Here is a 24,848-nt window from a genome sequence, read left to right as displayed (position 1 = left end):
ACCTCCGGGAGACGACTGCCGGTTAAGATGACCACAAGAGTAACACTGAATAACCAACGACAGAATAACGTTTTACGAGCCGGAGCTTGGAATGTCAAAAGTTTGAACATAGTAAGGTAACTAGAAAATATGAAAAAGCACTCCGTCTTCAGGCCACAAGTGGCCCTTCGGGACCATCCGACCGCCGTGTCATCCTGAGATAAGGATGCGGATAGGAGGGGCGTGTGGTCAACACACCGCTCTCCCGGTCGTTACGATGGTTTTCTTTGACCGGAGCCGCTACTATTCGGTCGAGTAGCTCCTCCATTGGCATCACGAGGCTGAGTGCACCCCGAAAAATGGCAACAGCACATGGCGGCCTGGACGGTCACCCATCCAAGTGCCGGCCACGCCCGACAACGCTTAAATTCGGTGATCTGACGGGAACCGGTGTATCCACTGCGACAAGGCCGTTGCCTAGAAAATATGAAAAGGGTAATGTTAATGCTAAATCTAGATGTAATGATGGTCAGTAACTGAAATCAAAAGAAGAAAAGGATTTCTGCTGAGACGCTCGTAGGGTAATATAAAAGCAGCAGAAAGTGATATAACGGGAGTAGGATTCGTTACCAATATGAAGGTATGGTAGACACTGGGTTACAGAGAACGGTTCTATGAAAGGGTTGTCCTGATCAGAATCGACAGCAAACTAACACCAACATCAACAGTTAAGGTATACATACCTACGTCGCAAGCAGAAGAGAAGAGATACAGAAAGCATGGGAGGATATTGAAATGGTAATACTGTACGTAAAGAGAGATAAAAATCTAGTAGCCACGGGGGACTGGAATGCGGTTGTAGGGGAAGGAGTAGAAGAAATCATTACGGGAGAATATGGGCCCGTAATAGGAATGAGAGATGAAGAAGACTAACTGATTTCCGCAGTAAATTTCAGTTAATAACAGTGAATACTCTGTTCAAGAATCATAAGAGGACGTATACTAGGAAAAGGCCGGGAGGTACGGGAAAATTTCTGTTACATTACAGATTCTGAAACCAGATACTGTATTGTAAGGTATACCCCCCCCCCCCCAGGAACCATGGACCTTGCCGCTGGTGGGGAGGCTTGCATGCCTCAGCGATACAGATAGCCGTACCGTAGGTGCCACCACAACGGAGCGGTATCTGTTGAGAGGCCAGACAAACGTGTGGTTCCTGAAGAGGGGCAGCAGCCGTTTCAGTAGTTGCAGGGGCAACAGTCTGGATGATTGACTTCTGGCCTTGTAACACTAACCAAAACGGCCTTGCTGTGCTGGTACTGCGAACGGCTGAAAGCAATGGGAAACTACAGCCGTAATTTTTCCCGAGGGCATGCAGCTTTACTGTATGGTTTAATAATGATGGCGTCCTCTTGGGTAAAATATTCCGGAGGTAAAATACTCCCCCATTCGGATCTCCGGGCGGGGATTACTCAGGAGGACGTCGTTATCAGGAGAAAGAAAACTGAAGTTCTACGGATCGGAACGTGGAATGTCAGATCCCTTAATCGGGCAGGTAGGTTAGAAAATTTGAAAAGGGAAATAGAGAGGTTAAAGTTGGATATAGTGGGAATTAGTGAAGTTCGGTGGCAGGAGGAACAAGACTTTTGGTCAGCGAATACAGGGTTATAAATACGAAATAAAATAGGGGTAATGCAGGAGTCGGTTTAATAACGAATAAAAAAATAGGAGTGCGGGTAAGCTACTACAAACAGAACAGTGAACGCATTATTGTGACCAAGATAGACACGAAGCCCACGCCTACTACAGTAGTACAAGTTTATATGCCAACTAGCTCTGCAGACGACGAAGAAATTGAAGAAATGTATGATGAAATAAGAGAAATTATTCAGATAGTGAAGGGAGACGCAAATTTAGTAGTCATGGGTGACTGGAATTCGGTAGTAGGAAAAGGGAGAGACGGAAACGTAGTAGGTGAATATGAATTGGGGCTAAGAAATGAAAGAGGAAGCCGCCTGATAGAATATTGCACAGAGCACAACTTCATCATAGCTAACACTTGGTTCAAGAATCATAAAAGAAGGTTGTATACATGGAAGAAGCCTGGAGATACTGACAGGTTTCAGATAGATTATATAATGGAAAGACAGAGATTTAGGAACCAGGTTTTAAATTGCAAGACATTCCCAGGGGGCAGCTGTGGACTCTGATCACAATCTATTGGTTATGAACTGTAGATTAAAACTGAAGAAACTGCAAAAAGGTGGGAATTTAAGGAGATGGGACCTGGATAAACTGACTAAACCAGAGGTTGTACAGAGTTTCAGGGAGAGCATAAGGGAACAATTGACAGGAATGGGGGAAGGAAATACAGTAGAAGAAGAATGGGTAGCTTTAAGAGACGAAATAGTGAAGGCAGCAGAGGATCAAGTAGGTAAAAAGATGAGGGCTAGTAGAAATCCATGGGTAACAGAAGAAATATTGAATTTAACTGATGAAAGGAGAAAATATAAAAATGCAGTAAGTGAAGCAGGCAAAAAGGAATACAAACGTCTCAAAAATGAAATCGACAGGAAGTGCAAAATGGCTAAGCAGGGATGGCTAGAGGACAAATGTAAGGATGTAGAAGCTTATCTCACTAGGGGTAAGATAGATACTGCCTACAGGAAAATTAAAGAGACCTTTGGAGAAAAGAGAACCACTTGTATGAATATCAAGAGCTCAGATGGAAGCCCAGCTCTAAGCAAAGAAGGGAAAGCAGAAAGGTGGAGGGAGTATATAGAGGGTCTATACAAGGGCAATGTACTTGAGGACAATATTATGGAAGTGGAAGAGGATGTAGATGAAGATGAAATGGGAGATACGATACTGCGTGAAGAGTTTGACAAAGCACTGAAGGACCTGAGTCGAAACAAGGCCCTGGGAATAGACAACATTCCATTAGAACTATAGACGGGCTTGGGAGAGCCAGTCCTGACAAAACTGTACCATCTGGTGAGCAAGATGTATGAGACAGGCGAAATACCCTCAGACTTCAAGAAGAATATAATAATTCCAATCCCAAAGAAAGCAGGTGCTGACAGATGTGAAAACTACCGAACAATCAGTTTAGTAAGTGACGGATGCAAAATACTAACGCGAATTCTCTACAGACGAATGGAAAAACTGGTAGAAGCCGACCTCGGAGAAGATCAGTTTGGATTCCGTAGAAATATTGGAACACGTGAGGCAATACTGACTCTACGACTTATCTTAGAAGCTAGATTAAGGAAAGGTAAACCTACATTTCTAGCATTCGTAGACTTAGAGAAAGCTTTTGACAATGTTGACTGGAATACTCTCTTTCAAATTCTGAAGGTGGCGGGGGTAAAATACAGGGAGCGAAAGGCTATTTACAATTTGTACAGAAACCAGATGGCAGTTATAAGAGTCAGGGGGCATGAAAGAGAAGCAGTGGTTGGGAAGGGAGTGAGACAGGGTTGTAGACTATCCCCGATGTTATTCAATCTGTATATTGAGCAAGCAGTGAAGGAAACAAAAGAAAAATTCGGTGTAGGTATTAAAATCCATGGAGAAGAAATAAAAACTTTGAGGTTCGCCGATGACATTGTAATTCTGTCAGAGACAGCAAAGGACTTGGAAGAGTAATTGAACGGAATTGACAATGTCATGAAAGGAGGGTATAAGATGAACATCAACAAAAGAAAAATGAGGATAATGGAATGTAGTCGAATTAAGTCGGGTGATGCTGAGGGAATTAGATTAGGAAATGAGACACTTAAAGTAGTAAAGGAGTTTCACTATTTGGGGAGCAAAATAACTGATAATGGTCGAAGTAGAGAGGATATCAAATTTAGACTGGCAATGGTTAGGAAAGCGTTTCTGAAGAAGAGAAATTTGTTAACACCGGGTATAGATTTAAGTGTCAGGAAGTCGTTTCTGAAAGTATTTGTATGGAGCGTAGCCATGTATGGAAGTGAAACATGGACGATAACTAGTTTGGACAAGAAGAGAATAGAAGCTTTCGAAATGTGGTGCTACAGAATAATACTGAAGATTAGATGGGTAGATCACATAACTAACGAGGAGGTATTGAATAGGATTGGGGAGAAGAGAAGTTTGTGGCACAACTTGACTAGAAGAAGGTATCGGTTGGTAGGACATGTTCTGAGACATCAAGGGATCACCAATTTAGTTTTGGAGAGCAGAGTGGAGGGTAAAAATCGTAGAGGGAGACCAAGAGATGAATACACTAAACAGATTCAGAAGGATGTAGGTTGCAGTAGGTACTGGGAGATGAAGAAGCTTGCACAGGATAGAGTAGCATGGAGAGCTGCATCAAACCAGTCTCACGACTGGAGACAACAACAACAACAACAACAACAACAACTAGGAACATATAAAGACTCAGATTTCAATTTAGTAATCAGAGTAAGCTGAAATTTAAGATACTAGGCAGGAAGAAATATGCACAAAGAAGTGGGATACGTGTGTACTACGGAATGAAGAGAGCGCTTGAAGTTCGCTAAGGCTGTAAATACTACGATAATAAATAGTCATTATGAAGTTCAGTTGAAGAGGAATGGACATCTCTAAAATCACAGAAGTTGAAAAGAAAAGAATAAGTACAAGGTAGATTACAGCAAATAAACCAAGGGTAAGAAATAAAAATACTTCAGCTGATCGACGAAAGTAGGAAAATGGCTAGGCAATTCAGTAAAACAGAAACACAAGTTGCTGAGGAATGAAATAACTAGGACGTGCAGGGAAGTTAAGAGGAAGTAGCTGCATGCAAAATGTGAATGATTTAGAAAAGATATGACTGTCGAAAAATTAAAACAACCTTCGCTGTAACTAAAGGCAAGGGCGGTAACATTAGGAGTGCAATGGGAATACCGCTGTTAAATGCAGAGGAGAGAACGGATAGGCGGAAAGAATACACTTTAGGCCTCCATTAAGGTTGGTTGGTTGTTTTGGGGAAGGAGACCAGACAGCGTGGTCATCGGTCTCATCGGATTAGGGAAGGATGGGGAAGGAAGTCGGCCGTGCCCTTTCAGAGGAACCATCCCGGCATTTGCCTGAAGTGATTTTAGGGAAATCACGGAAAACCTAAATCAGGATGGCCGGACGCGGGATTGAACCGTCGTCCTCCATTAAGGGAGGACTTAACTGCTGACGTGATAGAAGAAGAAATAGGGGTCGATACAGAAGAGATAAGGGATCCAGTATTAGAATCAGAATTTAAAAGAGCTCTGGAAGGCTTAAAATAAAATAAGGGAAAAGCGATAGATAATACTCCATCAGAATTTCTAAAACCATTGGGGGAAATGCCATCAAAACGACTATTCACGTCGGTATGTAGAAGGTATGAGACTGAGGATATACCATCAGACTTTCGGAAAAACATTATCCACATAATTTAAAAGATAGCAAGAGCCGATACATGCGAGAATTATCGCACAATCAGCGTAACACCTCATCCGTCCAGATTACTGGCAAGATTGATACACTGAAGCATAGAAAAGAAAATTGAGGATCTGTTAGATGGCGATCGCTTTGGCTTTAGGAAAGGTAAGGAAACTAGCGAGAAGTGCTCACGTTGCTCCTGATTCAGGAAGCAAGATTGAAGGAAAATCAAGACACATTCGTAGGATTTATCGACCGGTAAAAAGGGTTCGACAATGTAAAACGGTGCAAGATATTCGAAATTCTGAGAAAAATGGAGGTAAGATGTAGCGAAAGTCAGGTAATATACAATCTATTCAAGAATCAACAGGGAACAGTAACACTGGAAAACCAAGAATGAAGTGCTCAGGTTGAAAGGGGTGTCTTTTCCCAATGCTGTTCAACTATAGACAGAAGAAACAATGGCGGAAAAAAGGAAGGTTCAAGAGTGGAATTAAAATTCCAGGTGAAAGGATATCAGTGATAAGATTCGCTGATGACATTGCTTTCCCCAGTGAAAGTGTAGAAGAATTACAGGACCTGTTGAATGGAATCAACAGTCTAATCAGTGCAAAATGTGAATTGACAGCAAATCGAAGAAAGGCGGAAGTGTTGAGAAGTAGTAGAAATGTGAATAGCGAGAAACTTAGCATGATCACGAAGTAGTTGAAATTAAGGAATTCTGGTTCCTAAGTAGCAAAATAACTCAAGACAGACTGAGCAAGGGCGACGTAAAAAGCAGACTAGCGTTGGCAAAAAGGGCATTTCTGGTCAAGGGAAGTCTAGTAATATCAAACACCAGTCTGATGCTACCTGTAGCTCGACATATACGAGCAGCTCGTAGTGGCTTGCTTTCCACGCATTCTACTTAAAAATTGTGAATAAAGCTTTTGCGCTTAATATTTATTTTATGCGTGACGTGTAAGTACTGCTTACTGTTAACCCGTTTTCAGTCTTCAAACTGTATTTCTGTGCTTTTACATAAGTAAAAAGTTGCCATGTCTGTTGCTGTCAAATAAAACTTCTCCTGTTAGTTCATGTACTAAATACTGTTCATCTTAACAATCAGCTATCTATATTTTAAATGTTAAGTAGCCTACTTATATTTACGGCTACTAGATGGCACTCTTGGTGTAATGTCCAGCTACCCGCACTTGCTAACGCGGGCGCCTCAGTCCGTTGTTCAAATGGCTCTGAGCACTACGGGACTTAACATCTGAGGTCATCAGTCCCCTAGAACTTAGAACTACTTAAACCTGACTAACCTAAAGACATCACACACATCCATGCCCGAGGCAGGATTCGAACCTGCGACCGTAGCAGTCGCGAGGTTCCAGACTGAAGCCCCTAGAACCGCTTGGCCACCGCGGCCGGCCAGCCTGTTGTTACTTGTGGTTTTATAGGTATATGGAGCCCATAATGGCTCGCCTTTCATGTATTCTTTTTTAAAAAATTTGTGACTAAAGCCTTTCTGCCCTGATATTTATCTTATGCGTGACATGTATGTACTGTTTCTTTCTTGCACTGTTAATCAGTACTTACACTTTTATATAAAAATTTTTCCCATGAATCTGTACTTAATGTTATCGCCACTTTCTGACGAAGGCACTCATAGAAGTGTTGAAACCTGATCAAAAGACTAAAAATTGTGACCGAGGACTTATTTAGTTTAACTTTAATTGCATTTCAACAAATTAAATATATCAAATCATCACACTCTTTCAGGATACTCATACTTTCGGAATAATACCAACCACTACTCCATTTGTGTAGACTGTTGTATAATTAGTTTACTAATGCTGATCATATGTATGCGACCACTGTAATGCTTTTTCTCGTCACGACGAGCCGATTAAACATTGTTATTCGTGAGGGCTTCTTGACTGTTTCTAGCTTGCAGTGGAAATGTGATGTCCACATTTAAGTATTATAATGTCCCTTGTTACATCCGTATCCAAGTAATGATTGTGGAACTTATGTACTTCATATCTTGGACGCTTTTTGGCAGGAGCACAAAGGGCTCACACCTGTGGAAATTATGTCTTTTCGACTTTTTGTAACAGATCGTAGAGATACGTCAGCACAACAGCCACAGATAGATAACCTTGTTTTACTTTCCTGCCTTGCTTATAGAGCACATGATTTTATAATATTCCTTACATCCTTATTCAATACCCTCACGATGGATCGTCAGTCCCTTCTTACGATCTGAGGCAGAAGATATAATCCTAGTGGCTTATAGCTCACCAGTTATTGAACTGCGCATTGTTTTTGATTAAAGAATAAACAAAACAAAAAACTGTACAGATATATATGTAACTGAAAAGTATTAGTAGTAACGAAAAGAGATGGAGCGCTTTAAGGGCAAAAAACGAAACACTACTCAGTGAACAATAAAATTCAATGTACAGCAAGGCTGTACGTATTTTTCGGATGGGCAATGGTTCCACTGCCCATATGCGCTGTGTCAAAGGCAGTACTGCCTTCCCGCTTCCCGCTTTTGACTTGTGTGAGCGACTCTGATCTTCCATTTGTTAGCACAGACGTATCTTCCGACAAGTAAACATAGTCTGGAGCCGTGACCATCTTCAGTGAGATTATTCCACAGGCCTTGAAGCTAACTTTAATTGCGTTCCATCTCTCCCACATTAAAACAAGTGGACCACCTCTCCCAAATAACGTAGGTCCGTCTCTCCCGGCCGGCCAGGGTGGCCGAGCGATTCTAGGCGCTACAGTCTGGAGCTGCGCGACCGCTACGGTTGCAGGTTCGAATCCTGCCTCGGGTATGGATGTGTGTGATGTCCTTAGGTTAGTTAGGTTTAAGTAGTTCTAAGTTCTATGGGACTGATGACCTCAGAAGTTAAGTCCCATAGTGCTCAGAGCCATTTGAACCATTCGTCTCTCCCGACTGTCTGGAAGAGATAGACCACAGCGACTGCTATCTGCAGGTAGCGAATTCGATGGCCGTTAGTTTCATGCGTACCTATTTGTGAAACTTACAGTAAAAAAAAGAAACTGCATTAATATTGTGCAAACTAGGGCCTTGATACAAAAATTATGTAACTACACGATAAAACTTTTCGGCCTACCAGAACAGAGAAAGTAATTTATCTCCGGAGCTAACACAAAAATAACAACAACACTTTTGCACCACATTTTTTCTCGAAAGAGCTTCCTCGCAAGTACGGGAGATGCTCTCTAGCGGCGCGTTTGTGAAATACGCCACCGATCTCTCACCCAGTGGTCCAGCTCTCTCAGATTTGCCCGATGTTTTTATTTGCAGTTCCCATTTTAATAATTGTGTGGACCTCAACTACAGTAATCTCAGTACATTTTAGCACAGTCACTAAAACCTTGACGTAGTGCAACCACACAACCATATCTTCACCATCAGCCAGCTATGTGTCATGAAAACGAAATTGCAAACATCTGTCGAATCGACAAAACGCGCCTTAGGAAGGACACCCAGTATACATATGCTGCGGGAAAAAAAAGCCGGCCTCAGTGGCCGAGCGGTTCTAGGCGCTTCAGTGTGGCACCGCGCGACCGCTACGGCCGCAGGTTCGAATCCTGCCTCGGGCATGGATGTGTCTGATGTTCAAATTGCTCTGAGAACTATGGGACTTAACTTCTGAGGTCATCAGTCCCCTAGAATTTAGAACTACTTAAACCTAACTAACCTAAGGACATCACACACATCCATGCCCGAGGCAGGATTCGAACCTGCGACCGTAGCGGTCGCGCGGTTCCAGACTGTAGCGCCTAGAACCGCTCAGCCACTCCGACCAGCGTGTGTGATGTCCTTAGGTTAGTTAGGTTTAAGTAGTTCTAGGGGACTGATGACCTCAGATGTTAAGTCCTATAGCGCTCAGAGCCATTTTTGAAAAAAAAAAAAAAAAGAAAAAGTAACACCAAGGAGTCGTGCGACGTAAACGGAAGTTGGTAGGCGTTGTTCTAGATATGAGTGGCGCCGGTAGATGAAATCAAGTTTGCGTTATATACACGCGCTAACGGTCGTGAGCGTCAGTTACCTTTGAGATTGGACATGGTGAGCTGTGATAGTCAAGAAAGCCTTTAAGGCGACAAAAACAGTTTGAGCGAGGTCATGTAATAGAGCTACGAGAAGCTGGATGTTCCTTCTACGATACTGCAGGAGGACTTGGCAAGAATATAGCTACTGTGCATGAGTGCTGGCAGCGGTGGTCATGAGAATGTACAGTCGCAGGAAGACAGAGCTGCAGACAGTCACGTGGCACTACTGACAGGGAAGCCCATCGTGTTTGACGTATGGCTCTGGCGCATCTTACTGAATCTGCAGCAAGAATTTGAGCAGCAGTTCGCAGCTCAGTGACACAACGAATTGTTGCTATTCGGTTACTTCGAGAACAGCTGCGAGGTAGATGCCCGGTAACGCACATTTCACTGGCCCCAAACTATCGCCATTTGCGACTTCAGTGGTACCTAGCGAGAGCTCGACGGAAGACAGGGTGGAGGTCTGTTGTGTTTTCTGATGAAAACTGGTTCTGCCTCAGTGCAAGTGGTGGCTATCGGTTCGTTCAAAGCAGGTCAGTTGGAGGTCCTGCAACCATCATGTCTACGCACTAGACACAATGGACCTACAACTGGACGTATGGTCTGGGATGTGGTTTCGCATGACAGCAGGAGCACTCTCGTGGTTAGTCCATACACCCTGACTGCAGATTTGTACGCAAATCTGGTGAATAAACCTGTTCTGCTGCCATTCATGAACAGCATTCCAGGGGGTGTTTTCCAACAGCATAACGCTCGCCCACATACCGCTGTCCTCAAAGAGCAGTAACAATCAATGTATTGACTGACCAAGTGCAACAGGCATGGACCTCCATCGCACAAACTGACATCTGGCACCTGCACAAAACTACGCATGCACGTTTCCATGCTTGCATTCAGCATTTTGCCGGCCGTTGGTGGCCGAGCGGTTCTAGGCGCTTCAGTCTGGAACCGCGCGACCGCTACGGTCGCAGGTTCGAACCCTGCCTCGGGCATGGATGTGTATGATGTCCTTAGGTTAGTTAGGTTTAAGCAGTTCTAAGTTCTAGGGGACTGATGACCTGAGAGGTTAAGTTCCATAATGCTCAGAGCCATTCAGCATTTTGGTGTTTACACTGGTTATTAGTGAACCAACATTTCACATTTGCAATGCCGTATCTCGCGCTTACATTAAACTGTGATCTTGCAATGTTAACCACTTAAAAGCGTTATCTAGACAATTACATTCCCGAAGTTTCATTGCTCTACATTAATTATTGTTGTGATTTTTCTTTTCTGTCAGGTATTTTCGAGTCCGAGTCGCTCTACCATGGTGTTCTACCATGGTAGAGCACTTTCCCACGAAAGGCAAAGGTCCCGAGTTCGAGTCTCGGTCCGGCACACAGTTTTAATCTGTCAGGAAGTTTCATGTCAGCGCACACTCCGCTGCAGAGTGAAAATCTCATTCTGGAAACAACCCTCAGACTGTGGCTAAGCCATGTCCCCGTAATATCCTTTCTTCCAGGAGTGCTTGTTGTGCAAGGTTCGCAGAAGGGCTCCTGTGAAGTTTGGATGGTAGGAGACGAGGTACTGCCAAAATTGATGCTGTGAGGAGGGGTCGTGAGTCGTGCTTGGGTAGCTGAGAGGGAGCCGGCACGGTAACTCAGCGTGTTCGGTCAGAGGGTTAGCTGCCCTCTGTAATAAAATAACTGAGTTAATCGATCAACGACGAACTGACAAGGGTGTCTTGCGACGTACGCACCGAGCAGATACAACGAACAAAAACGAACAAAATGAGACTACAAAAAAAAATTAATTAATTAAAGATGGTAGAGCACTTGTCCATGAATGGCAAAGGTCCCGAGTTCGAGGCTCGGTCCGGCACACATGTTTAATCTATCAGGAAGTTTTATACCCAAACCTGCTGGGAAATTTTTCACACAGGAAGAATACACCGAAAGAAGCACAATGTCAGAATTTTACCTGATAAAGACACGCTGCAAGCAATGAAAAAAAAAGTTGTAGTTTGCCAAATTCATATGTCACCAGGAGGCTGGTGAGGCGTATACCTCTGCCGTAGTTGCAGCAGTGCATGTGCGACATGGTGGGCACATAGACTTGGTTGACAGCACATCGGTAAACAAATAACTCGTCACAGTGTGATCGTAATCTGTAAAGAAAATTCCAGTTTCCGTTGACAGGTTCTCCAACACCTACTATTAGTTCGAATTTGCAACTCATGAAGTTACCATAATCATCTGCAGTGGTTGATAGCAGCATCTGTCTCTGTGCAGGTTCCAGAATGTCACAGTAATGGGGAAAGCAATTAATGTTTTCAACCTTGCAAAGATGAAATACACTCCTGGAAATTGAAATAAGAACACCGTGAATTCATTGTCCCAGGAAGGGGAAACTTTATTGACACATTCCTGGGGTCAGATACATCACATGATCACACTGACAGAACCACAGGCACATAGACACAGGCAACAGAGCATGCACAATGTCGGCACTAGTACAGTGTATATCCACCTTTCGCAGCAATGCAGGCTGCTATTCTCCCATGGAGACGATCGTAGAGATGCTGGATGTAGTCCTGTGGAACGGCTTGCCATGCCATTTCCACCTGGCGCCTCAGTTGGACCAGCGTTCGTGCTGGACGTGCAGACCGCGTGAGACGACGCTTCATCCAGTCCCAAACATGCTCAATGGGGGACAGATCCGGAGATCTTGCTGGCCAGGGTAGTTGACTTACACCTTCTAGAGCACGTTGGGTGGCACGGGATACATGCGGACGTGCATTGTCCTGTTGGAACAGCAAGTTCCCTTGTCGGTCTAGGAATGGTAGAACGATGGGTTCGATGTCGGTTTGGATGTACCGTGCACTATTCAGTGTCCCCTCGACGATCACCAGTGGTGTACGGCCAGTGTAGGAGATCGCTCCCCACACCATGATGCCGGGTGTTGGCCCTGTGTGCCTCGGTCGTATGCAGTCCTGATTGTGGCGCTCACCTGCACGGCGCCAAACACGCATACGACCATCATTGGCACCAAGGCAGAAGCGACTTTCATCGCTGAAGACGACACGTCTCCATTCGTCCCTCCATTCACGCCTGTCGCGACACCACTGGAGGCGGGCTGCACGATGTTGGGGCGTGAGCGGAAGACGGCCTAACGGTGTGCGGGACCGTAGCCCAGCTTCATGGAGACGGTTGCGAATGGTCGTCGCCGATACCCCAGGAGCAACAGTGTCCCTAATTTGCTGGGAAGTGGCGGTGCGGTCCCCTACGGCACTGCGTAGGATCTTTACGGTCTTGGCGTGCATCCGTGCGTCGCTGCGGTCCGGTCCCAGGTCGACGGGCACGTGCACCTTCCGCCGACCACTGGCGACAACATCGATGTACTGTGGAGACCTCACGCCCCACGTGTTGAGCAATTCGGCGGTACGTCCACCCGGCCTCCCGCATGCCCACTATACGCCCTCGCTCAAAGTCCGTCAACTGCACATACGGTTCACGTCCACGCTGTCGCGGCATGCTACCAGTGTTAAAGACTGCGATGGAGCTCCGTATGCCACGGCAAACTGGCTGACACTGACGGCGGCGGTGCACAAATGCTGCGCAGCTAGCGCCATTCGACGGCCAACACCGCGGTTCCTGGTGTGTCCGCTGTGCCGTGCGTGTGATCATTGCTTGTACAGCCCTCTCGCAGTGTCCGGAGCAAGTATGGTGGGTCTGACACACCGGTGTCAATGTGTTCTTTTTTCCATTTCCAGGAGTGTATGAAGAACATCGCATGCAGTCGAAATCACACACTTCTGAAGACCTACATACGTGTTATTTACAACTCCCTTGGATATTCATTCAAATAATATAGACATTTGATTAGGAATTGTGGAAACATTTAAAGAAACAGGGAATAATTCAGATCATTGCATGAATTATGGTTCAAACGATGATTATTGTGCTAATTAAAGCCCAGAACAAAAATATAGTGCCTTCCAAGCCCAAAGAAAACATGTGCAATAATGTCTTTCAGTGACAAAGAATGGGCTGTAAGTCTTTTAGTTAAACAGAGGAGGGAGAAAGCGGTTAATCTTAAGCAGTGCACGAAGTGGGTTTTGTTTCATAAAATCTGAGCGTGAATTATATAACTCGAAGAAAGTTTACGCAAAGTATGAAATACGTGCCAAAATGAAACCCGCAAAAAGTGTGAAAGGAAATCTATTCGAATGTTTTTTATTCCAGTCTTTAATCACAATATCAGTTCTTTAGACGATGACTTGTTTCAGTCATCAACCATGGTGTAAAAAAGATCTGAGGATGATCATTACGGACTGAAACCGGTCATCGTCTAAAGAATTGACATTGTGATCAAAGACTAGACTAAAACACATTTGACAATATTGAATCACTGTTTGTGTACGCGACTATGTCGCAGTTGGTGAAAAAACTATTCGAAAGATTTAGAGTTGCTAGTGAGATAAACATTACTGGTTTCCAGACGTATTCGACCTATTAACAGATTCAGGAAATTATATGGAAAAGGAAGTCGCAAAATTACGAAGTTTACCCCTAGTAAACATTATAGGAGATGTCATTAACAGGTAATACTACAGGGAAATTCATAGCTGACGTTATCCCCAAAATTGCTGTGTATAAAGCCCATCAGTCACGTTTCATGCAAGAACTGTGTGCAAACCTTATTTTATCAGTTCAACGAAAAAACGAAGGAGTCGCTTGTGCAATCAACGAATGCTATGACACATTCTTATACATTTTCTGTGATAAATATCAGTGGATTATTGTTGGGCACAGCTTTATATCTGTATTCAGGAATATCAAAGTAAATTAGGACCACATATTTTTGTTTAAAGCGCTATTTGCTTGCGAATATATTTTAATCTGCGTAGTAAACTCTGGAAAAATGGGAGAGGATAATTTTCAACACCATATACAAGGCGTCTTCTTACCATTTGCAGAAAATAATCCATTGCTTTTGTTTGACTTTTGACCTAGGCATAACGACACCTCTCTCTTTAGGAAGGCGACGAAGAGACTTAACATAATTCGGTTTTCACCTGGTATGAATTGTGTGATTCTGCCTCCTTATAACAAATTTTTCAACAGTGTAAGGCAATTTTCAGAAAATTGTCGGACAAAATAATTTCTGATAGCTCTTTCTCTTTTCAGGTTTATCGGCGAAATAGTATTGTTAAACTTCAGTCATTTCTGCATTGTCAGTTTGCATCGCCACATTGTACGAATTTGATCAAATACGCCTGATACGCAGTAAAATATGCAGATCACCAACCACAAACATTTCCTACTCCATTCAGTTTTCTATAAATAAAAGTAGTAACAAATGTGAATTGCTATAATGTTTCTTTTGTCAGTTGTGCCTTGTGAAAGGAAAATGTTTGTTTTTATCATCTAATAGACATTTCACATGTTTGTGAACAGTACAGGGAATAAACAAGGAACTGTTTTATTGCTAGCCATACATACATTATTCAAAAATTATCATAGGAACTGTGCAACAGGAATATTTATAAAATATTTAATGTCAACAAATTAAAGTCTCAATTGATGGAAGTCGTCTGTAATGCAAGATTAGATTAGATTAGTTTTTCGTTCCATAGATCCGTGCTGAGGAGATCCTCGTGGATGTGAAATATGTCAAACTTTTTTTGTTTTAGCTGAAATAACAATACTAATAGTATGAGTATATACAATACATCATTTTTTAAGCTGAAATAACAAGACTAATAGTATGATTATATCCAATACATCATTTGTTTCTATTAAAAAATTCGTCAGTGGAGTAGAAGGAGTTGGCCACTAGTAAGTCTTTCAGGCTCCTTTTAAACTGATCTTTATTTGTAACTAAATTTTTTATGTTTGCTGGCAAATTATTGAAGATGAGTGTTCCTGACTAGTGGACCCCTTTTTAAACTAAAGTAAGTGCTTTTAAGTCCTTGCGCAGATCATTTTTGTCCCTGGTATTGTATGTATGAACTGAGCTGTTTTTTGGAAAAAGAGATATATTTTTAGGACAAATTTCATTAGGGAGTAAATCTACTGAGAGGCAGTAGTTAGTATACCCAGTTCTTTGAAGAGGTTTCTACAGGACGTCCGTCAATTTACTCCACAAATAATACGTATTACACGCTTTTGGACTCTGAAAACTTTTGTTTTGCATCTGTGCTGCCTTGTGTTTCTTTGCTCCGTTTGTTACTTGGATATCAATTACACCTGCAACAACTGTCGAAATGAACGGCAAATTATTCAAAAAATTAATGATCTGAGACATTTGTGGCATGGTTTAAGTGCTTAAAATTCGTATGGTTTAAGTGCTTAAAATTCGGGTGTATGGACTTTGGACTTTTCGCGCTTAGCGCGCTACGGTTCACTTGTCATGGCTGCGTCTGGTTGTTCGCCGATACGCGAGCTAGTTCTTCGTGCTGCGAAAATGAATAACTTTATTCTTATATTTGAAACAGACTTGCAGCGCGCCTATGCAGCAAAAATTTTGACGGTGCGCGAAACATTTCAGGCTACGTTACGTCATGTCGGATTGGACCATTCCCTTATCAATTGGACATCTCTATTCCGTAACTAGTTTCGATATATATTTGATCATCTTCACATCAGTGCAGCTGCGGAAGTAATCTATCATGTCCATATGAAACTACAAATTGCAGTCTCACACACAAATTTCCCTTGTCTGAATGGAAGAGTGGAGCGTAGTTGAACTTTATGTGCGTCGTCGTAATTGCATTTCTATGTAGAGATAAGGGGTAGCTTATGTAAGTACGCAGATCTGAAGACAACCAGATATTTGTCGCAACTAGCCATCATAAAAATAAATATTTACTTTGTATGGTGAAGTAAAGGATAAAATAGAAAAAAAGACATATTTTTCATTATAGTGGGTTTGCAACAGCCTTGGCGGGACCGCAGAAAGCATCAATACTCAGAATAACGGTAGAGTCAACACCAAACTGTAACGGTTTCGCAGTTCTCAACAATAAAGGGAATGCTGACCGACCGACGCCGTTGCTTAGCATCAGTTTGAGACGAGTCGAATGGCAATCAGCGTGACAGTTTACATCCACCGTCGGCAAAATCTTAAACAAACAGTGAAAAGCAGTAAGAACAAGGAGTAATATAAGCTGTCAGATGGTGAGCCGTCAACAAACATCTGATTTCTGCCAATTCGTGACCGAAACATGATTGCGTTCCTCTGTAGATGCACAACATAAAATTTCAAAGGCCAGTATGTTTATTGAGTCTTGACGTCGTTGACATGGCTGTTATACTCATGGTATCGCTTAACGCAGCGTATAGTAACAGTATTTCAGAATGGAAATACAGAAGCGTCCGATCCCACCCGTCTGTTTTGACCCATGACGTCACAAATATGGCGGAAACAAAAACAAACACACACACTTTCCACAAGAAGCCTAATGACACTAACGGGACCAGCGGGAAATGGGGTGTTTTGGGTGGGGGGCAAACTAAATATAAACAAATTTAGACGCCTTGCGTAGCTACAACGTGTAAGTGAAGACAGCCATGAATACCCACCCACCGCCCCAGGGGTCGTAACCCCCGCAACCCATAGAAGATAAAGATGCTTCAGTAGCTGATTAGTGTTTTTTGTTTTTTTTAAAAAAAAAAAATCTCACAGGATAGAACGAACAGATCAGAAAGATAAATATAATAAACCAAAACAGAAATTCGAGGAAACAGATAATTAAAATAAGTAATAAGTGTTTTTAAATTTAAAAAAAATCTCACGAGATAGAACGAACAGATCAGAAAAGTAAATAAAATAAGATAAAACAGAACTGGAGACAGCCACACTCAAACCAAACTCCTCGCCGTCATGACGTCACACACGACAACACCCTTACGTCACGGGTCAAAGCAGACGGGTGGGATCGGACGCTTCTGTCGACCCTTCAGAATAACATTTAAATGTAAATCTTCTGTTGCGTTTCAGTATAGTATCACTTGGCAGTATTGCAGTTGGTAGCGTGATGGAAACGGACAACTTTGCCAACGTAAAGACTGTAATCATGTCAACTTTTTTCTGATCGAGAATTTTTCGTTTTGTTTTGCATGTTGTTGTTAATAAAATACCAAGACGCATTAGGACCTAGCTCCAAGGCCACAGGTATCATAATTATGACGGTATTAACGTTGCAGTTAGCAATCTCTGCAGTAGGAAATGAACTTTGGAAAAGCAGCTGAAAGGTACAATATTCCACTTATATCAACTGAAAAAGTAACTTCATTCAAAAGGCAAGAGTGCCAGTCTGCCTTGGACAATGATGAGGAAGAATAGAGTAACAAATCCTTATTGGTTCTGTGGAGAGGTTTTAATAACCTAAAATAAATGACAGAAGGAAACGTTTTTATTTTCCAAACAAATCCAATGATCTGACCCCCACTTCAATGAAATACATGGAAAATTAAGCTTTTCTGATGAAAAATCCAGAATTTTTTTAAGCTCAAAGTTGCCTACTTTAATGTTTGGAATATTTAGAAGTGCACTGTTTTCTAATAAATAATTTTAGTAGTTTAAACTATGTTTTCTCTCCTATTGTTGGGTTATTTCTAGACAACTAAAATTCGGTCAAAAATGTTGTGTTTTGATACATTACCTCTGTGGGACACAGCGAGCAAGGTGGCGCAGTGGTTAGACACTGGACTCGCATTCGGGAGGACGACGGTTCAATCCCGCGTCCGGCCATCCTGATTTAGGTTTTCTGTGATTTTCCTAAATCATTCCAGGCACATGCCGGGATGGTTCCTCTGAAAGGGCACGGCCGACTTCCTTCCCCATCCTACCCTAATCCGATGAGACCGATGACCACGCTGTCTGGTCTCCTTCCGCAAACAACCAACCAACCATCTGTGGCACACCGAATTGGCAGATTTTCCTCATTCTAAGATAACTTCAAAATCACTTTTTGTAATTTTTTAACGTTTATACGTTTTCTTAGTTTAGAATTTTTCCGCAAATCGTAAAACCGGACTCAAGACTTACTAGAATTTTTTGTACATATCAGGCAACAGTCCAGTTTAAAAGTTGCTCCTGATCTCAGAAATAAGTGCCTCAAATACTTGATTGATAATGAATTGGTGGACACGAGCACAAAATTCACAATCAAGCAACGATTTTTGAAAGGGTCCAGTTTCATGCTGATTCATATGTGATTTAATTGGTTAGTGTGTGTAAGGTAACTGAAAAATATATTACCCCTCCCTGATGTCAATCAGCACATCAGTCATGCAAAACTGAACTTTACTTTTCTCACATGACATCATTCCATCTTGGTACACCCAGGTACTCATATGAGTTTGGCTCCAATTATGAATCTTTGATACTCTACTTATTGGATAATCCTTCTCTTGTTTTTTTTCTGCATTATTTTACATTTCTGAATATTTAAATCAAGTTGTCAGTCTTTGCACAACCTGGTTTAAGATAAATCACGGATTAAGCAGAGTTTGAAAGACTGTTTGGTAGTCAATTACTTCTATTCTATACATGAATGTCTTAACGGGGACTGTTTCACTAAAAATGTGTGTTAGATTTAAATTTTGACAGGACTCAGTCACAACAGTCAAGATTAGGGATCCCATGTATGACAAAGTAACTAAAAGTGCATAACTATGCTTCAATCTGCCAGTGTATTAGGTCTAAATATTAGCAGTTTCATTTATTTATTTATTTATTGTATTTTTTTTAATTTTTTTCTTTTTTTTTTTTTTTTTTTTTCATGGAGACACCAACTGGTGTCTTTTGCAAACGTCATAGCATTTTTTTACAGGAGTATAAACACTTGTCAATCAAGAAATGTTTCAGTTTCACTTTGAATAAGTTCCCTTTGTGGCACCTTATAGAGCTCGGTAATATGTTGTACCATATTTGACCACTAATGCATGGACTATGGTCTGTTGTTTTTAATTTTGTTCTTTGTCTGTAGTAGCAGTCTTTATTTCTTGTATTATAGGCATGCATATCAGAGCACTTTGTTTCTTTGTTTTGATGTGTCACAAAAAATATAATTAATTTGTAAAGAAACAGTGAGTAGACTGTGAGGTATTCATGATGAACAAAGATTTCCCTGCATGAGTCTCTATACCCTAATCCATGGATAATTCTGATTGCTCTTTTCTGTACGGTTAATATTCTGTTCATATGTATGTCGGCAGCACAACCCCATATCTCTACCCCGTAATTAATCTGTGCAAAAATGGTTCCATAATAAATTGTTTTTAATGTCTGATGTGGAACTACTTTTGATAACTGGCTGATTAGATGTAATGAACTGCTGATTTTATTGCATAAAAATTTGATATGGTTTACCCATCTTAGATTTTCATCAAGGTGAATACCTAGAAATCTGCAGCCTTCTGAGTCCACTACTTCAATTCCATCTATGTTACTGATAGAGGTTTGGTGTGAGTTTGTAAGTTTAAATGGCAATAACTGAGATTGACTGATATTAACTTTCAAACCTTGATCTTGGAAATAAGTAGTTATTTGCTGTAGTCCCTCAGTTGCTACCAACATTAACTCACCATTTTGTTTACCAAGAAATAACAGTGAGGTATCGTCTGCATAGGTTACCAACTGGGAGTTGAAAGGTTGCTCTATATCATTTATGTACACTAGGAAAAGGAAAGGGCCCAAAATTGAGCCCTGGGGTACACCTTGTGTGACTGTCTCATATTTGGACTGGAAATTAATGATCTGATTATTGATTTTGTAAGTCAGCTTTGTACACTGCATGCGGTTAAATAAATATGTAGCCAGCAATTGCATGGATGCAGCATTTACATTGTATGACTGAAGTTTACTTAAAAGTAACTCATGGTTTACCGGGTCAAAGGCTTTAGTAAGGTCTAGAAATATGCCAGCTGTTTGCATTCCTTGATCAAGGGCACCATACGTTTTGTGAAGAAATTCCGTAATTGCTGTGATAGTACTATGATCTGTTCGGAATCCGTGTTGTGTCTCTGTTAGGAACTTATTTTTCAAGAAATAGTCACTAAGTTGTGTCAGCAGCACAACTTCAAATACTTTGCTGAAGACAGGTATTAATGATATGGGCCTGAAATTTGAAACCTCTTCCTTGGATACTTTTTTATGCACTGGTTTAACTGTGCTCCATTTCAATACATTTGGAAATGTATGTTCTCTGATACTGCAGTTTACCAGGTGGGTGATTATTTTAACTAATTCCTTATTACATTTTTTAATCACGATACTACTCAAACCATCCCATCCAGATGAGAACTTATTCTTTAGGTTATTTATTATCCTGCCTATTTCTTTTTCACTTACTTGTTTGAATTCAAAAGGTGGCTCTTCAAAGGGGCAGAGCTTTACCTCACTACTCACAACTGTTATTAATTGGACTAACAGCTGCAGATATAAAGTATTTATTGAAAACATTGCAGACTTTATTAGGATCTTTAATTATGTTTCCTTCATGTCTTATAATTAAAATTTCAGTTTCTGGCTTTGGTGTGGCTTTGCGAAATTGATTTACAATTCTCCATGAGGTCTTGGCTATATTGTCTGATTGAGCTATTTCACTGCTGTATATCTGTTTTCTTAGATTTGAAAGCTCTTTCTTAAAGATTTTCTTGGCTTCATTGTACTTGGCCTTAAAAACCTTCAGGTTTGTTGACATGTGTAACACATCCAGGTCCTGGATGTTTTGCCTGAGTTTTATCATATTTGCTGGAAGTATCAGTCTGTTGGTTTTTGCACTTTGGTTATGGGTGAACACTCTTTGTATTTTCTTAACAGGGCAGCATCTGTCAAAGTGTCTTAGCATAGTATCATAGAATTTGGCCCATTTGTTTTCAGATCCTTCAGTCTGGTAAACCAGATCCCAGTCCTCTACAGCTAATTTATTTCTTAGGGCAAGGATGTTACCCTCTTTTAGGAGTCTTTTATTTTCGATAACTTTTGTCATTTTTGGGATGCTTGTGATTACATACTCTACAAGCTGGCATTTGTGGTCAGAGTAGTGAAAATCCATATTCCAGCACCCCACAATGTCCCACTACTCTACTAAATATGTCTATGAAGCTAACTACATCAGCCTTTGGTGGATGGTAAATTCCAATAACTTTATGTTTTCTCATAACCCCTCTACACTCTTTGGTGTGGACTTCAATGCCTGTCACTTCAATCAAGCCTTCTTTGTTGTACTGGTCTATAGATAGTTTATTTTCTTGTACTCGAGATTCTCACTAATATAAACTGCCACACCACCACCCTTATGTTGCTGTCTACAATAACTATTTGCTAAGGAGTAGCCCTCTAGTTTACAGTAAATAATTTCATCAGATTTTAATCCATGCTCAGTTAACACTACTATATGAGGTGACTGTTCACTTACAAAAACCTGTAATATATTAAGCTTATTTCTAAGGTACTGTATGTTTAATATAATGGTTTAATATAATGGTATTGGTATTTGTGTGGATGGATATGTGTGTGTGTGCGCGAGTGTATACCCGTCCTTTTTTCCCCCTAAGGTAAGTCTTTCCGCTCCCGGGATTGGAATGACTCCTTACCCTCTCCCTTAAAACCCACTTCCTTTCGTCTTTCCCTCTCCTTCCCTCTTTCCTGATGAGGCAACAGTTTGTTGCGAAAGCTTGAATTTTGTGTGTATGTATGTGTCTGTTTGTGTTTCTATCGACCTGCCAGCGCTTTCGTATGGTAAGTCACATAATCTTTGTTTTTAAATGTACTTTATGTTTAGGTGCATGAGCCTTAGTGGTATTTTTAACTGATCACTCTGATTATCTTCCTTTAAAATGCACCGAGTTGGTTCACTTACACAAGTTCTGGATCCAGGCACTAAAAGTGTTCCTGTTCTTTGGCGATCTTGCATTTCTCGATCTACTACCCAACCTGGCTTCTGTCTGTCTAATTGTCAAGGTAGCTGTTGAGGTGCCTTCTTGCTCCGTACAGTCCGAGGAGTTGCCGAACTGCCTGGCGTTGCAGTAACTGGAGTTGTATACTCCACCACATTTGATTGAGTAAGTGATGCTGAAGAGTCTGCAGTTGATGCAACAGCTTCTGTTGTTTTAACTAGCTGGCTTGGCCAGTTGTTTTTACCCAGTCCTGGGAATTTGTTAGTTGCTTTACTTTCCCACAAAAACACGTCACTTTGAACTCTGGGTTTTATTGGTCTTGAGGATCTTCAGTTTACTGTAATATTTTCACATATTTTGACAAGTTCCTGACAAATGATCGGGGAACTGAGTATTATATTCAAATGTTCTATGTTTTTTATGTTGTACTTTTTAACATGTTCCATACCCATGAGAATCATCTCATTTTTGGGACCATGGAAGGGCAACTGAATCTAATCTAACCTAATCTTTGAAATCTTATCAAGATATGAGTGAATATGTGTGTAGCTTTTCTTTTTTTCAGACAGTACTTCACTGTAAATAAATGCATTATGAGCAAAATATTTGAGTTTATGATTGATTTGTGATGTGTTTATACAATTGCATAAGCTTCCACAGCCAAAGTCAGTGGACTTAAAAGTTTTCTGAATATCGTACCACGCCATAATGAAAAAGAAAAACTATACTGGAGAAACCAAAATTTCGACCATGGTCACAGTGGTCTTCTTCTTGGTCTACTGATGTGCTTTAGCTGAGTGGAGTCCACATATTTTGTGATTGCTACTTACAGTGCATGATGTTTGTCACAATGTTAAAAAGGTCAATGTTTTGACTGGTCACTTATGGTGGAAGGAGTGGGAATTCCACACAGCTAAAGCACATCAGTATACCCAGAAAAAGGCCACTGTAACCATGGATGAAACATTGGCTCCTCCAATATAGCTTTTTTTTAAAAAAAAAAATTATGACCCAGTATGATACTTAGTAAACTTTTCTGTCAGTTTTGATACATTTGTTTCTGTGGTCGGTGTGCCAGACAACTAAAATTCCAGCAAAAATGGTTCTATTTTGACACACAACTTCACTGGCACAACCATCAAAGTGACCTCATCACATTCAGGTTAATCCAATCTACACGTACCAGTAATGAACCTGAAAATGGCAGCATGCTGCCAAAATGCATCATGCTAATTAACATTAGTTAAAAGTGAGTAAGGCAACAGAACTTATTTCATAAAATTACAATACAGGTCCAGACCTCAAACATTTCCATATGACATTGATAAATTTAAGTTCATTTGAAACTCCATTTGGTTGTCGTTTCATTCATAACTGTTCATGCAGAACTGGGCAAAAAGCTTTTTGGAAGTCAAGGAATACTGTATCTTCCAGACTGCATTAATCCATGGCTTTCTGGATACTGTATGAGAATGTGAGATTTGTGTTTTGCATGACCAATCTATTCAGAACCCATGCTGGTTAGCATGGGGATCATTTCTGTTTGAGCTCAGAACTTATTCTAAGAGTCTACAACAGATGTACATCAAAGGTGCAGGAGGGTAGCTTTTTGGATCACTTCTGTTACCCTCTCCTTGCTTGTGATCCATGTTTTCTCTCAACTCCTTGTTCTAAGGCTCTGCCGTATATTATGGTTAAATGGAACATGGAATATGGAAGGACAATCAATTCTGAATCCTACTGGGAGACATTATGAGAACAGAAAAGAGCCACTTAAAACACACAACACACTATCTTCACTACCTGTGGTGTTCTTTTGCACTGCAATCCTTGGCAATGCTGTACTCAGCAAAGATAAGACTTGTTGCATGATGTCAAAGAGGGCTTTTGAAATTTGTCCTTTGACTGGAAAGGTATTCTGTCTTGTGCAATACACCATTTGCTTAGTTTTTCTTTGCCCTTTAGGCTGTATTTGGTTCCAAGTGATTGCCATTACTTCTTGTACATGAAAAAGTCAATTGGTTCTCAACATTTTGACTCCAACTTCCAACAGCAGATATCATGGCAGAGATCTTGACTGTAGATGTTCAAGTTTTGGCTGTATAGGAAATGTTCCAACCAAAAATTACCTCATCATGATTGTAGAAGTACCTGCCACGCCATCATAATCTTCATCTGAGGAAAGAATTAGAAGTCATTGGGCATCATACCACATGGAATGTGAGGCAAAATTTGACAACACAAAAAGCAGCATTTACGACTGTGCCCTGTGCAGAATGAGCCTGGTGATTGTCAAAGAGCAGAGAACACCAAGGAACTACTTCTCATGATGGTTCATCTTGATGGTCCTCAGTAACCTCGTCAAGAGATTTTGGTTGTACGCCCATGTGACAGTTTCCACCTTATGAGCATAATCTGTTAGCACTGTACTATGGAGTCACAAAAAACTCAACATCACCTTACATGTTGCAAAATGATGGCTGGGTCTTTACCTTTTTTTGG

The 24,848-nt window shown here is 41.2% G+C and overlaps 1 pseudogene; it reads right to left on the bottom strand.

Annotated features, from left to right (window-relative positions):
- Positions 1–339: 339 nt before the first annotated feature.
- On the bottom strand, positions 340–457 carry LOC126424813 (5S ribosomal RNA; annotated as a pseudogene).
- Positions 458–24,848: the final 24,391 nt, after the last annotated feature.

The sequence above is a fragment of the Schistocerca serialis genome, chromosome 1 (genome assembly GCF_023864345.2).
Source record: "Schistocerca serialis cubense isolate TAMUIC-IGC-003099 chromosome 1, iqSchSeri2.2, whole genome shotgun sequence".
NCBI lineage: Eukaryota > Metazoa > Arthropoda > Insecta > Orthoptera > Acrididae > Schistocerca > Schistocerca serialis.
Note: the sequence above shows the minus strand (reverse complement) of the source record. Positions and strands in the feature narration are given on the sequence as shown.